Genomic DNA, 13880 nt, shown 5'->3' on the forward strand with positions numbered 1-13880 from the left:
TGCTTCATGATTTCTTCTTTGATCCACTGGTTATTTAGAATTGTATTGTTTAAGTCTCACAGATTGTTTTTTACTTTTCAAAATTTCCTTCTGTTACTGATATTCAGTTTCATTCTACTCTGGTCAGAGAATATACCTTGTGTGAATTCAACCCCTTTACATTTACTGAGACCATAGGTTACGGCCTAATCCACAGTCTATCCTGGAGAGCGTTCCATGTGCCCTTGAGAAGAACGTGCATGCAGCTGCGATGGGTAACGTGGCCTTCAGATGACTGTTAAACCTGATTGGGTTTTGGTGTTGGTCAAGTCTTCTATTTCCTTGTTGATGTTTTGCCTAGTTGTTCTGTACGCACTTCAAGGAAAGAGGAGAACTGAAGTCTCTAGCTAGCATTGTCAAATTGTCTATTTCTCTTTTAATTCTCTGAGTTTCTGATTAATCTAAATTTTGAGACTACTGTTAGATACCTGTATATTCATAATTGTTGTAGCTTCCTGATGGATTGGTTCTTTCATCATAACAAAATGCCTTTTCATCTCCAGCAATACTTTTTGGCATAGAGTCTATTTTGTCTGATATTACTATAGCACTCCACTTCTTTTTGGTTTTACTGTTTGCATAGTGTCTTTTTCTACCTTTTTACTTTCAACCTTCTGGTGTCTTTGGATCTAAAATGAATGTCTTATAGATAGCATGAGTAAGTCATTAAAAAAATCCATTCTGCCAATCTCTGCCTTTGATTTGAGTGTGTAGTCCATTTACATTTAATAAAATTGCTGGTAAAGTAGGATTTACATCTACCATTTTGCTATTAGTTTTCTGTGTGTCATGTCTTTTTTGGTCCTCCATTCCTCTATTTGTGTGTGTGTGTGTGTGTGTGTGTGTGTGTGTGTGTGTGTGAAACAGATATTTTCAAGTGTGCTGTTTTAATTCCATTCTTTTTTAAGCTATATATTCATATAGATTATATCACTTTATAATGTAACTAATGTATTATAATATAACATAAATTTTATATTATTATAGTGTATTAATTATGAGTTATTTTCTTCTTGGTTGCCCTAGAAATTATAATGAACATCTTAACTTAAAATGATTTAGTCTATATTAATACTGACTTAATTTCAGTAGTATACAAAGTTTACCCCAATATAGCTTTGTTTTCTCTCCCTCTTTTGTGTAATTTTTGTCATGTAAATGACATCTTTATATATTATAAGCCTATTGACACTTTTGTAATTATTGATTTATGCAGCTGTGTATTAAACTAGATAGAATGAGCTACAAGTGAAAATACACTTATGCTGCCTTTTGTGTTTATTTATGTAGTTGCTTTTACTCTTGTGCTCTATTTTGTCATGTGAATTTGAATTACCTGAATCAGGACTCCCTTTAGTATTTCTTTAAGACAAGACTGCTAGTGGTAAATTCTCTCAATTTGTATTTATCTGAGAATGTCTTAATCTCAGGGAAGATTGCCTTTCTGGGTATAGAATTCTTGGTTGAAGAACAGTTGACCCTTGAACAACATGGTTTAATTTTTAAAAATAGCAAATACAGTAGTGCTACAAGATATGCAGTTGGTTGAGTTCTCAAATGTGGAGCTGCTGATATGGAGGAACCAAGTGTACCTTATAGGCAAACTGTAAGTTATACCTGAATTTTTGACTGCTTGGAGGGTCAACTGTATTTTTTCTTTATGCACTTTGAATATGTCATCTCACTGCCTCTGGCCTCCGTTGTTTCTGAGCAGAAATCAACTCTTCTTTTTATGGAAGATTGCTTATCCATGGGGCTCACTTTCTCTTGCTGCTTCCAGGGTTTCCTCTTTGTCTGTCTTCTGACAGTGTGACTATGATGTGTGTAGGTTTGGCTCTCCTTCAGTTTATTTTATTTAGAGTTGTTAAGCTTCTTGCATACGTAGATGAATGTTTTTCATCAAATTGGAGGTTTTCGGCAATCATTTCTTCTAATAGTTTTCCTGTCCCCTTCTTCTTTTCTCTCCTTCTGGTACTTCTATTATGCATATGTAGATATACTTGATGATGTCCGTCAGTGCTCCAAGGCTGTGTTCATTTGTCTTTATTTTGACAGTTTGGTAGTGTTTTCGTCCCCCTTATGGAAAGCACATTTTCAAAGGTTCTTAGTCCACCATGCTGGAAGTTCTTCTTTTGTTTCCCCCTTTACTCCTTTGTCAGCTCTTATTTCAAGAGCTTTCCAAAAAACTTTCAAGAAACCTGAATTTGCTTTTATTATTGGTTAGAACATGGCCACTTCTAACTGCAAGAGAGGTTGGAAAGTGGGTATTTAGCTTTTTCAGACTTTATAAATGGATTTATTCAAAGAAGAAAGTGATAGGAAATGGATGTTAAATTATCACTTAATAGTGTGTACCCTGCTATGATTAACAATCTCCTGGGTATTCTTCCAAATTTTTTAAACTTACACACACACACTCTTTCTCTCAGAGAATTGTATCATAGCAATCACAAAATGACTTAATTTACTTAGCAATAATTATATAACAGGTATGTAGTTTTTGAGTTGGAATCTACAACTCTTCATCATAATTTTTAATGACTGGAAAATATTTCTTTCATGAATATTTTATAATTTGTCTATTTTGATTCAATGAATAGTTTCCCCTAACTTTTTTCTATTACAAAAAGTGCTGCAATGATACTCTTATAGATGTATTTTTGTTCAGACATGCATATATTTTCTTTTTTTGTGGCACATATTTTTAAATTTACATACATGTACCGTTCACTGTTTCTAAGAATGTTTAGAGCTTTAGCTTTTTAAACTTATGTGGTTATCAAAGGAATAAAGCCAACCACAAAATAAGAATTAATTCAAAAATATACGTCCACCGACTATTAACAGCAACATTCTTTATTATTGTCAAGACATGGAAGCATCCTAAGTGCACATCAACAGATGAATGGATGAAGAGGATGCAGCATATATATGTAATGGAGTACAACTCACCCATAAGAAAGAAAGATGTTTTGCCATTTGTGGCCCTTCAATCACTTTTTTTAATTTTTCATTTCAAAAACCAGAATTTTATAACTAGCATAAACATTTCCATTGCCTCAAAAATAACAAAATAACTAGAAATAAACTTAAACATGGAGGTTACCTATACTCCGAAAAATGTAAAACATTGATGAAGGAAATTGAAGATGATACAAAGAAATGGAAAGATATCTTGTGCTCTTGGAGTGGAAGAATCAACATTATCAAAATGGCTGTACTGCCGAAAGCAATCTATAGATCCAATGCAACCTCTGTCAAAATTCTCATGATATTTTTCACAGAACTAGAAAAAACAATTCCAAAGTTTATATAGGCCATAAAAGACCCCAAACTGCTAGAGCAATCTTTTGTAGGTCTTCCCCCACCCCTTTCTTCTTTTTGTTCTCTTTTCTTATAGTTTGATGACTAGAGAAGCTCCTTTAACATTTGTTGTAAAGCTGGTTTGGTGGTGCTGAAATCTTTTAGCTTTTGTTTATCTGCAAAGCTTTTGATTCCTCCATAAAATCTGGACAAGAGCCTTGCTGGATAGAGTGTTCTTGATTGTAAGTTTTTCCCTTTCATCACTTGAAGTATATCTTGCCACTGACTTCTGGCCTGTAGCGTTTCTGCTGAAAAATCAGCTGATAACCTATGGGAGTTCCCTTGTATGTTATTTGTTGCTTTTCTCCTGCTAATTTTAATATTTTCTCCTTATCCTTAATTGTTTTCAATTTGATTACTATTTGCCTTGGTGTGTTCCTCTTTGAGTTGAACTCTCTGCACTTCCTGGACTTGGGTAACTGTGTCCTCTCCCATGTTGGGCAAGTTTTTGGTTATCTCACCAAAATTTTTCTCAGATCCTTTCTCTCTTCTCTTTCTGGGACCTCTATAATGTGAATATTAGTGTGCTTCATGTTGTCCCACAGTTCTCTTAAATTATCCTTATTTCTTTTCATTCTTTTTTATTCTTTCTGTTCTGCAGTAGTGATTTCCACTAATCTGTATTCTAGCTCACTAATCTGTTTTTCTGCCTCATTTAGTCTTTTCTTGGTTCCTTCTAGTGTGTTATTCATTTCAGTGAGTTTATTCTTCAGCTCTGTGTGGGTATTCTTTACATTTCCCAACTCTGCTAAAAACTTCACCCTGTGCATCTATATTCCTCTTGAGTTCTCTGAACATCTTTGACATCATTACTTTAAACCCTTTCTCAGATAAATCGCCTATCTCCTCTTCACTTAGTTCTTCTGGGATTTTATCTTGTGCCTTGGCCTGAGTGATATTCCTCTGTTGCCTTATATTGTCTATCATTCTAGCTGTATTTTTAGGTAGGTTAGTTACGTTTCTTGACCTTGGAGAGGTGGCCCTCTGTGGAAGATGTCCTGTGCATCCCAGCACTGCTCTCCTCTCTTGTCACCCAAGGGCCAGTGTCCAGCCAGTCCCAGTGTAAAGTGTGGCCTGTGTTTGTGTATTCCTTCCACAGGCTTTGGGATTGTTGTTTTCTTATTTCTGGCATTTGCCCCCTGATAGATGAGGCTGGACTAGAGGCTTATGCAGGTTTCCTCTCAGGAGGAGCAAGTGGCTGCCCGCTGCTTGGTGAAGATTTGTCCTGGACCTTTGGTGGGTAGGGTCATGTCTAGAGGTGTTTATGGCTTAGAAGTCTATGATGGGTGGGGTTGTGTTTCCACCCAGTATATTGTTTGGCCTGAGGCTTCCCAGCCCTTAAGCCTATATAGGCCATTGGGTGGGGTTAGTTCTTGGTGCTAATGATCCAATCAAGATGTCAGCCTCCAGGAAAGCTCATGTAGAAGAACACTCCTGAAATGTCTGTCTAGAGCTTTTATGTCCCTTGGGTCAGTGCAGCCATCCCCTACCTCCCCAGGAGACCTTCCAAAACCAGCAGGTAGGTCTGGCCCAGGTTCTTATGAAATCACTGCCTCTGCCCTTGGACCCAGCGCAAGTTAGTTTCTGTGTACACCTTCCAAGAGAATGAAGTCTCTGTTTCCCCCACTCCCATGGGACTCCTGAAGTTAAGCCCTGCTGGCCTTCAAAACCAGATGTCCTGGGGTCTCCTCCTCCCAAGGCCAGAACTCCAGGCTGGGGAGCCTGACGTGGGGCTCAGAACTCTCACTTCTGTGGGAGGGCCTCTGCAACTTAATTACTCTTCAGCTTGTGGGTCACCCACCTGGGGGTATAGGACTTGATCATATCACAAGCATGGCCCTCCTTCCATCGTGCTGTGGTTCCCTCTTTGTTTCCAGTTACAGAAGATCTTTTTTACTTGGGTCCAGTCTTTTTTTCAATGGTTGTTTAGGAGTCATTTGTAGTATCATTGTAGTCATGAGGAGAGGCTCGTGGTCCTACTACTCCACTGTCTTGACTGAAAATCCCCAGACATGCATACACTCTTGTAAGATAGTTCTGTAGGAGTGGAGTGTTAGATCATTGGGTCTGCAGACTTAAGATGTGAATAGATATATAAAATTGCCCCTATAAAGGGTGAAGTACTTTAAAATCCTTCTATAGTGGTAGAATAGTGCTAATTTCTACATATCTTCTCCTGACCGGGATGCTGTCAGTTACTGATAAGTGAGAAAATGCTAACTCATTACTCTAATTTGCATTTCTCTGAGCAGTAAAGAAGTTTGTCAGCAACTCATTCATTTATTAGCTATTTTAACTTTTAATTTCATGAAAAAGCTATATATTTTCCCTTTTTATATTGGGGTTTTATGTATTTCTTATCAGATTTTTAGGACTCTTTATATCAAATAAATGTTCATTCTTTTTCTGTTTTATGTGTTGAGAATTATTTCTCCCAGTCTCTTTTTTGATTTGCCATATAGAAATTTAGATTTTTGTATAGTTAAAAATTTCAAAACTTTTCATTTATGGCTTTCAGAATTTAGATCATGCTCTAAAAAAACTTCTTCAGCTTGAGATTACAAAACATGTTATATGTTTGCCTTTGTTAATTACTTTTTAATTGGGTAATTTAAAACTTATCTTTAAAAAATCTACATGAGCTTGTCATTTCTAAGTAAGGTGTGTTGATTTTTCTCACTATAATCAATGTTTTATTAAATGTTGTTTTATTTAAAAAGCTACTTTGACATATTCAATGCATATTTAGACTGGTAATTTTTTAACTGAAGTATAATCAGTTTACAATATGATAATTTCTGGTGTACAGTATAGTGATTCATATATATATATATATAATATATATATTCCTTTTCATATTCATCTTCATTATTGGCTATTACAAGGTACTGAATATAATTCCCTGTGTTATACAGTAGGATCTTGTTGTTTACCTATTTTATATGTAATAGTTAGTATCTGCAAATCTTGATCTCCTAACTTATCCCTCTACCCCTCCTTTCCCCCTGGCAACTACAAGTTTGTCTTCTATGTCTATGAGTCTGTTTCTGCTTTGTAAATAAGTTCATTTGTCTAATTTTTTTTTAGATTCCACATATAAGTGATATCATATGATATTTTTCTTTCTCTTTCTGGCTTACTTCACTTAGTATGACAATCTCCAGGTCCATCCATGTTGCTGAATATGGCATTATTTTACTCTTTTTTTTTTAATGGCTGAGTCCTATTGCTTTGTGTGTGTGTGTATGTATTGCATTGTGTATACACACACACACACACACACACACACCCAAATTAAGAAGTACAAACTTCTCATTGCAAAATAAATGAGTTATGGGTATGAAGTGTCAGTGTGGGGAATACAGTCAATAACCATGCAGTATCTCTGTGTGGGGACAAATGTTAACTAGACTTACCACAGCTATTACTGCATAACATACAGAAATATCAAATCATTGTGTTGTGCACTGGGAACAAATATCGTGTTGTAAGTCAGTTACACTTCAAAAAACAAACAAACAAGCAAAAAATTCACAGAAAAAGAGATCAGATTTATGGTTACCAGAATCAGGGGTTGGAGGTAAAAGAATTGGATAAAGGTGGTCAAAAGGTACAAAATTCAAGTTATAAAACGAATAAGGACTAGAGATGTAATGTTTAGCATGATAAATAAAATCAGCACTGCTGTGTGTTACACATGAAAGTTGTTAACAGAGTAAATCTTAAGAGTTCTCATCACAAGTAAAATTTTTCTCTTATTTTGTAAGTGCTCTTATCTTTATTTTCTTCCCTCCCATTACATTATTTTTAATCTTATCATCTTTTTCTAGCCCTCAACGTAGGCAGCTGAACAATTTGTTTTTGTTTTATTCTATTGTGGTGACAGCACATAACTTGAGATCTTCATTCTTAATGAAATTTTTAGTGAACAATATGTTACTGTCAACTATAAGTACTGTGCTGTACAACAGATCTCTAGCACTTATTCATCTTGCTCAACTGAAATTTCATACCTGCTGATTAGTGACTCTCCATTTCCTCCTCACCCCAACCCCTGTCAGCCACCATTTGTGTGTGGGTTTACTTCTAGGCTGTCTATCCTGATCCAAAACCTATGGGACACACCAAAAGCAGTTCTAAGAGGAAAGTTTATAGTGATACAAGTTTATCTCAGGAAACAAGAAAAATCTCAAATAAACAACCTAACATTACACCTAAAGGAACTAGAGAAAAAAGAACAAACAAAATCCAAAGCTCATAAAGTGAAAGAAATCATAAAGATTAGAGCAGAAATAAATAGAGAATAAAGACAATAGAAAAGATCAACAAAACTAAAAGCTAGTTCTTTGAAAAGATAAACAAAATTGATAAACCTTTAGTCAGATGCATCAAGAAAAAAAGGGAGAGGGCCCAAAATAATAAAATCAGCAATGAAAAAGGAGAAGTTACAACTGACAACACAGGAATACAAAGGACCATAAAAGACTACTACAACAACTATACATCAATAAAATGGACAATCTAGAAGAAATGGACAAATTCTTACAATGGTACAATCTCCCAAGACTGAATCAGCAAGAAATAGAAAATATGAAGCAACCAACTACCAGTACTGAAATTGAATCAGTAATTAAAAAACTCCCAACGAACAAATTCCAGGACCAGATGGCTTTACAGGTGAATTTTACCAAACATTTAGAGAAAAGTTAACAGCTATCCTTCTGAAATTATTTCAAAAAATTGCAGAGGAAGAAACACATCCAAACTCATTCTATGAGTCCAGCATCACACCAATACCAAAACCAAATATATTCCCCACTAAAAAAAAAAGAAAATTACAGATCAATATTACTGATGAACACAGATGCAAAAATCCTCAACACAATACTAGTAAATAGAATCCAACATTAGATTAAAGGGATCATACACAATGATTAAATGGGATTTATCCAAGGGATGCAAGGATTTTTCAATATCTGCAAATCAATCAATGTGATACACTAAATTAACAAACTGAAGAATAAAAACCATGTGACCATCTCAATAGATGTAGAAAAAGCTTTTGATAAAATTCAACTTTTATTTATAATGAAAACTCTCCAGGAAGCAAACCTAGAGGGAACATACCTCAACATTAGAAAGGTCATATATGACAAACTAACAGTTAACATCATACTCAACAGTGAAAAGCTGAAAGCATTTCCACTGAGATCAGGAACAAGACTAGAATGCCCACTCTTGCAACTTTTATTCAACATAGTCTTCTAAGTCCTAGTCACAGCAATCAGACAAGAAAAAGAAATAAACAGAATCAAAGTTGGAAAGGAAGAACTAAAATGGTCACTCTTGCAGAAGACATGCTGCTATACGTAGAAAATCCTAAAGATGCTCCTAGAGCTCATCAGGGAATTCAGTAAAGTTACAGGATACAAAATGAATACACAGAAATATGTTGCATTTCTATACACTAACAAAGAAATGTCAGAAAGAGAAATTAAGAAAACAATACCATTTACCATTGCATCAAAAAGAATAAAATACCTAGGAATAAACTACCTAAGGAGGAAAAAAACCTGTACTTTGAAAACTATAACTGATGAAAGAAATTGAAGGTGACACAAACAGATGGAAAGATATACCAGGTTCTTGGATTTGAAGGATCAATTAAAAAGAGCATTCTACCCAAGGCAATCTACAGATTCAATGCAATCCCTATCAAAATACCAATGACATTTTCCACAGACCTAGAATAAGTAATTTAAAATTTTGTATGGAAACACAAAAGACCCCAAATAGCCAAAAACAATCTTGAGAAAGAAGAACAGAGCTGGAAGAATCATAAGCCCTGACTTCAGACTATACTACAAAGTAACAGTAACCAAAACAGTATGGTACTGGCACAAAAACAGACACACGGATCAAAGGATAGAGAGCTTTACTATTTGTTTCTAATTTAATTCTATTGTGACTAAAAGCAGACGCTGTATGATTTCTATTCTTTTAACTAAGGTGTCTTTTGTGACCCAGAATGTGGTCTATCTTGGTGATTTTCCATGAGAGCTTGAAAAGAATGTGTATTCTGCTGTTTTTGCATGAAACAGTCTATAGACTTCAGTTATACCCCATTCAGTTATTAAAAGTGTTGTTGAGTTAAACTGTCTTTACTGATTTTTTGCCTGCTGAATCTGTCCTTTTCTGATAGAGGAGTGCTGAAGTCTCCAACTATGAGTGGATTCATCTATTTCTTTTGAAGTTTCTTTCTTTCTTTCTTTTTCTTTTTCTTTTTTTTTTTCTAACACAGTTTGAATCTCTGTTGTTCAGTGCAAATACTTTAAGGATTATTACATCTTCCTGGAGAAATGACACCTCTCACAATGTGATGCCCTTCTTTATCCCTGATAATTTTCCTTACTTTGAAGTCTGTCTGAAATAAGACTACTCCTGCTTTCTTTTTTGTTAGTGTTAACATAATACATATTTCTCCATCCATTTACATTTAATCTAAATGTATCTTTATATCCAAAGTGGGTTTGTTGTAGATAACATGTAGTTGGGTCCTGTTTTAGACCCATTGCGACAATATCTGTCCTTTAATTGGTGCATTTACATCATTGGCATTCAAAGTCATTGTTAATATACTTGAATTGGTATCTACCATATTCATTACATTTCTCTATTCAGTGCTCTTGTTCTTTGTTTCTATTTTTATCCTCTACTCTTTTCTACCTTTTTTGGTTGTAATTGAGCATTTTATACAATTCCATTTTCTCTGTTTTATTAACTTACCACATATCTTAAAAAATTTTTTCTAGTGATTGCCTTAGATTACCTTTATAACTAATTCAAGTCCTCTCTAAAGTAGCAATATACTACTTCACGGGTCATGTAAGTTTCTTATAATAACAAAATCTTTATTTTTTTCCTTTCCTTGTATCATATGTTATTCATTTCACTTATGATCATATAACATAAGCTTGTGAAAATTAATAAAGGAAACCTCAACTAAAATTGGAGTCAGAAAGGCCTGTGGAGGGAGTTCCACACCCTACCACTCCTCTTCAATTACCCCGTGCAGGAAGACACTAGTTACTAACCCCAAAGAGAAGGACTTACTTTACTACCCCAGCAGGAGGAGGAAGACTTCCTTCTTGCCCAGCAATAAGCCCAGTCAATGGAAAATGCCACACCTCAGTCAATGAGAAGCTGCTGCCACAGGACTTTTATTCTCCTCCAATAAACTTTCATTTCTTTCCTTGTCCTACCCTCCCTAGCCTACTATAAATGTCATCCACATTGTGTAACCCTTTGGAGTATCTCTCTGTTTGCCAGATTAGATGCTGTCCAATTCATGCATCATTTAATGAAGCAAATAAGATCTTCGAATTTACTCAGTTAAATTTTGCTTTTTAACAATACATACATATATACAGAAGAAATGATATATAATATTCATTTCTATAATTGACACTTGAACAACATGGGATTGAACTGTAGTTGTCCCACAGTCCTTGGATATCTTTTTTTTTTCAGTCTTCGCATTTTGGTGTTTGAGGATTCTATTGATATATCCTCTAGCTCATAGATTCTTACTTCAGCCATGTTCTGTCTACTAATATAACCCCATCGAAGGCATTCTTAATTTCTGTTTCACTATTTTTTATCACTAGCATTTCTCTTTATTTCTTTTTTAGGGTTTCCATCTCTGTGCTTACCTTGTCCTTCTGTCAACTTTATTCATTAGAGGCTGTAGAATATTAATCATAGCTGTTTTAAATTCCTGGTCTGATACTCCCACCACCCCTGCCATCTCTGGTTCTGATGCTTTCTCTGTGTCTTCAAACTGTGTTTTTTGATTTTGGATGGGATTTTAACTTTTTATTGAGAGTTGGACATGATGTACCAGGTAAAAAGAACTGCTGTAAATGGGTCTTCATGATGTGGAGGTGAGATGTAGAGGAAGAGGAAAACTTCTAGTCTCATGATCAGGTCTCAGTCCTTGAGTGAGCCTGTGTCTCCGGATCATGGACTTCACAAGCGTTTCTCAGTTTTCCTCCCCACTTAGGTGGGATGGGATGGCTAGAGCTGACTGAAGCTGGACATTTCCCTCCCCCAGGTCAGTTAGGGTCTGATAACACCCCAGCAGGTTAGATTTATATGTGCTATTGCAAATGTCATGATTTACTTGTATTTTAAAGCTGAATAATATTCCATTGTGTATGTGTGTGATGTACATATATTTGTGGATTTTTCCAGTTTTCCTTCTGCTTTTGATTTCCAGTTTCATTCTGTGTAACTGGAAAAATACTTTGTATTATTTCAATATATTTCTGCTGTATGATTACAATCTTTTAAAAATTATTTAGATTTGTGTTGTGATCTAACATATAGTCTGTCCTGGGGAATGTTCCATGCACACATGAGAATAATATGTATTCTGGGTGGAGTGTTCTGTTTATATCTCTTATATCCAATTGCTCTATAGCACTGTTCCAGTCCTCTGTTTACTTACCGATCTTCTGTCTAGTTGCTCCTTCTGTTGTTGAAAGTGAGATGTTAAAGTCTACTTCGGTCTGTTTATTCCCCCTTCAATTCTGTCAATGTTTGCTTCACATACTCAGGAGCTCTGATGTTGGTGCCTATGTATTTATAAATGTTGTATCTTTTGGCAAATTGACTCCTTTACCACCCTACAATGTCCTTCTTTGTCTCTCGTAACAATTTTGGATGTAATGCCTATTTTGTAATATATTAGGAAACTATTTGCATGGAATATCTTTTTCCATCCTTTCATTTTTAATCTTTGTGTGTCCTTAGATCTAAAGGGATTATCTTGTAGGCAACATGTATTTGGAATCTGTTTCTTTATCCATTTAGCACATCTATGTCTTTTGATGGGGGAGTTTAATCCATTTACGTTTGAAGTAATTACTGAAAGAGAAGAACTTACTATTGCTACTTTGTTCATGTTTTCTATGTGTCTTCTACGGTTTTTCCCTCCCTTCTTGTCTTACTTCATTCCTTTGTGTTTAGTTGCCCTTTCTTTTTTGTAGTGACATCCTTTTATTCTCCTTTCATTTTTCTGTGTATATCCTATACATGTTTTCTGAATGGTTACCACGGGCATTACATAAAACATCTTAGTTACAACAATCAAAAGAAAGTCAACTCCAGTTATCCTTTCATGGAGGTAAATACTCTGCCACCTGCTGGCAACTTATTTCTCAGACATGCAGTTTCCTGATCATTTCAGTGTGTGGTTCCCACCACACTGGGTTATGGGAGATTCAAAGAAGTACATGTGTAAAGGAGGCCCTCAGTTAATGGTACTGTCCTCCTCCATGTAAAAAGGTGAAACTAGGTACCTTTAAGACATGGAAGAAAAATACATTTTGGAGTGTTATAAGGAAAAATCGGTGCATGAAGGTAGTGGAGGGAAGAGCACTTCACAGAGTGTGTGAGTCCATAAGAGAGGCTCCAGGGGGAGCCTGACCCCCAGGGAACTATCCACTCACCTGCAGGGCCATTAGTCTTTCTGCAGATTTGCCTTCAGGAAGCACCCTGTATCAGACAGGCCTGCATGGAACAAGGCATCAACTGTGCTTGGGCCTCTGTGAATTAGCAAAGATACATATTTTAATAACTAGAGAGTTACTTTATAAGATGTATGCAACTTGCTCTTATGGTGGATTTACTAAAACTTAAAATGTATTGTTAAATTGAAGAAGAGCTTTTCGAGGCTGTACAAGGTTGCAACGAGAGGAAGCAAACTGCCAGCCTCCTGACTCACCCAGCGCAAAGCCGACCATCTTCAAGGTGCTGTGACCCAACTAGGAAAGCAGTTCAGTTACCCCAAAGAGATGGGGGGATGTGCCAGGATGGGCCTGATTCAGAAACCACAGGCGTTCCTACAGGGAATGGGGGGGTGAGGGGATTTGCTGCCTCAGAGCTGACTGTGCATCAGAATCAAGGGTTTTGATGAGACAGCCTGCTCCATCTTCGTGACAAAGACTGTGCATGTTATGTGTGTGCACACAGATGTGTGTGTGTACATGTGTGGTGAATCAAGCATGTGTATGTGCACGTGTGTGTGCATGACGAGTCAAATTTGCATGTTCGTTGACATAAAGCACGTACGTGTGAGCTGCAGCGGGCACTGGTGTAGGTGTTGCCGTGTGAAGCGGGAGTGCGTGCAGATGTGAGTGTGTGAGGGTGAAGGTGGTGCTAGGCAGTGCGGAAAGCCTCCTGAGAGTCAAGCCCAGGTGGAGCCTCGAGCCTGTGGCCCTTGCCTGTACGGCCCTGGAGACCCAGCTGGTGGTGAAGGCTGACCCTTGACCCTGGAGAGCCCTGATGGGAAGGGGTTACAGCAAGCCCCTGCCGCAGAGGTAGACCCACCAGGCAATCATGGCCTGAGGCCCTGTCGGGGCCACATGACCCTGGGCCATCTTGTAATCCCCAGCTACCTGCCAGCCAACCGAATG

The sequence above is a fragment of the Vicugna pacos genome, chromosome 11 (assembly GCF_048564905.1).
Source record: "Vicugna pacos chromosome 11, VicPac4, whole genome shotgun sequence".
NCBI lineage: Eukaryota > Metazoa > Chordata > Mammalia > Artiodactyla > Camelidae > Vicugna > Vicugna pacos.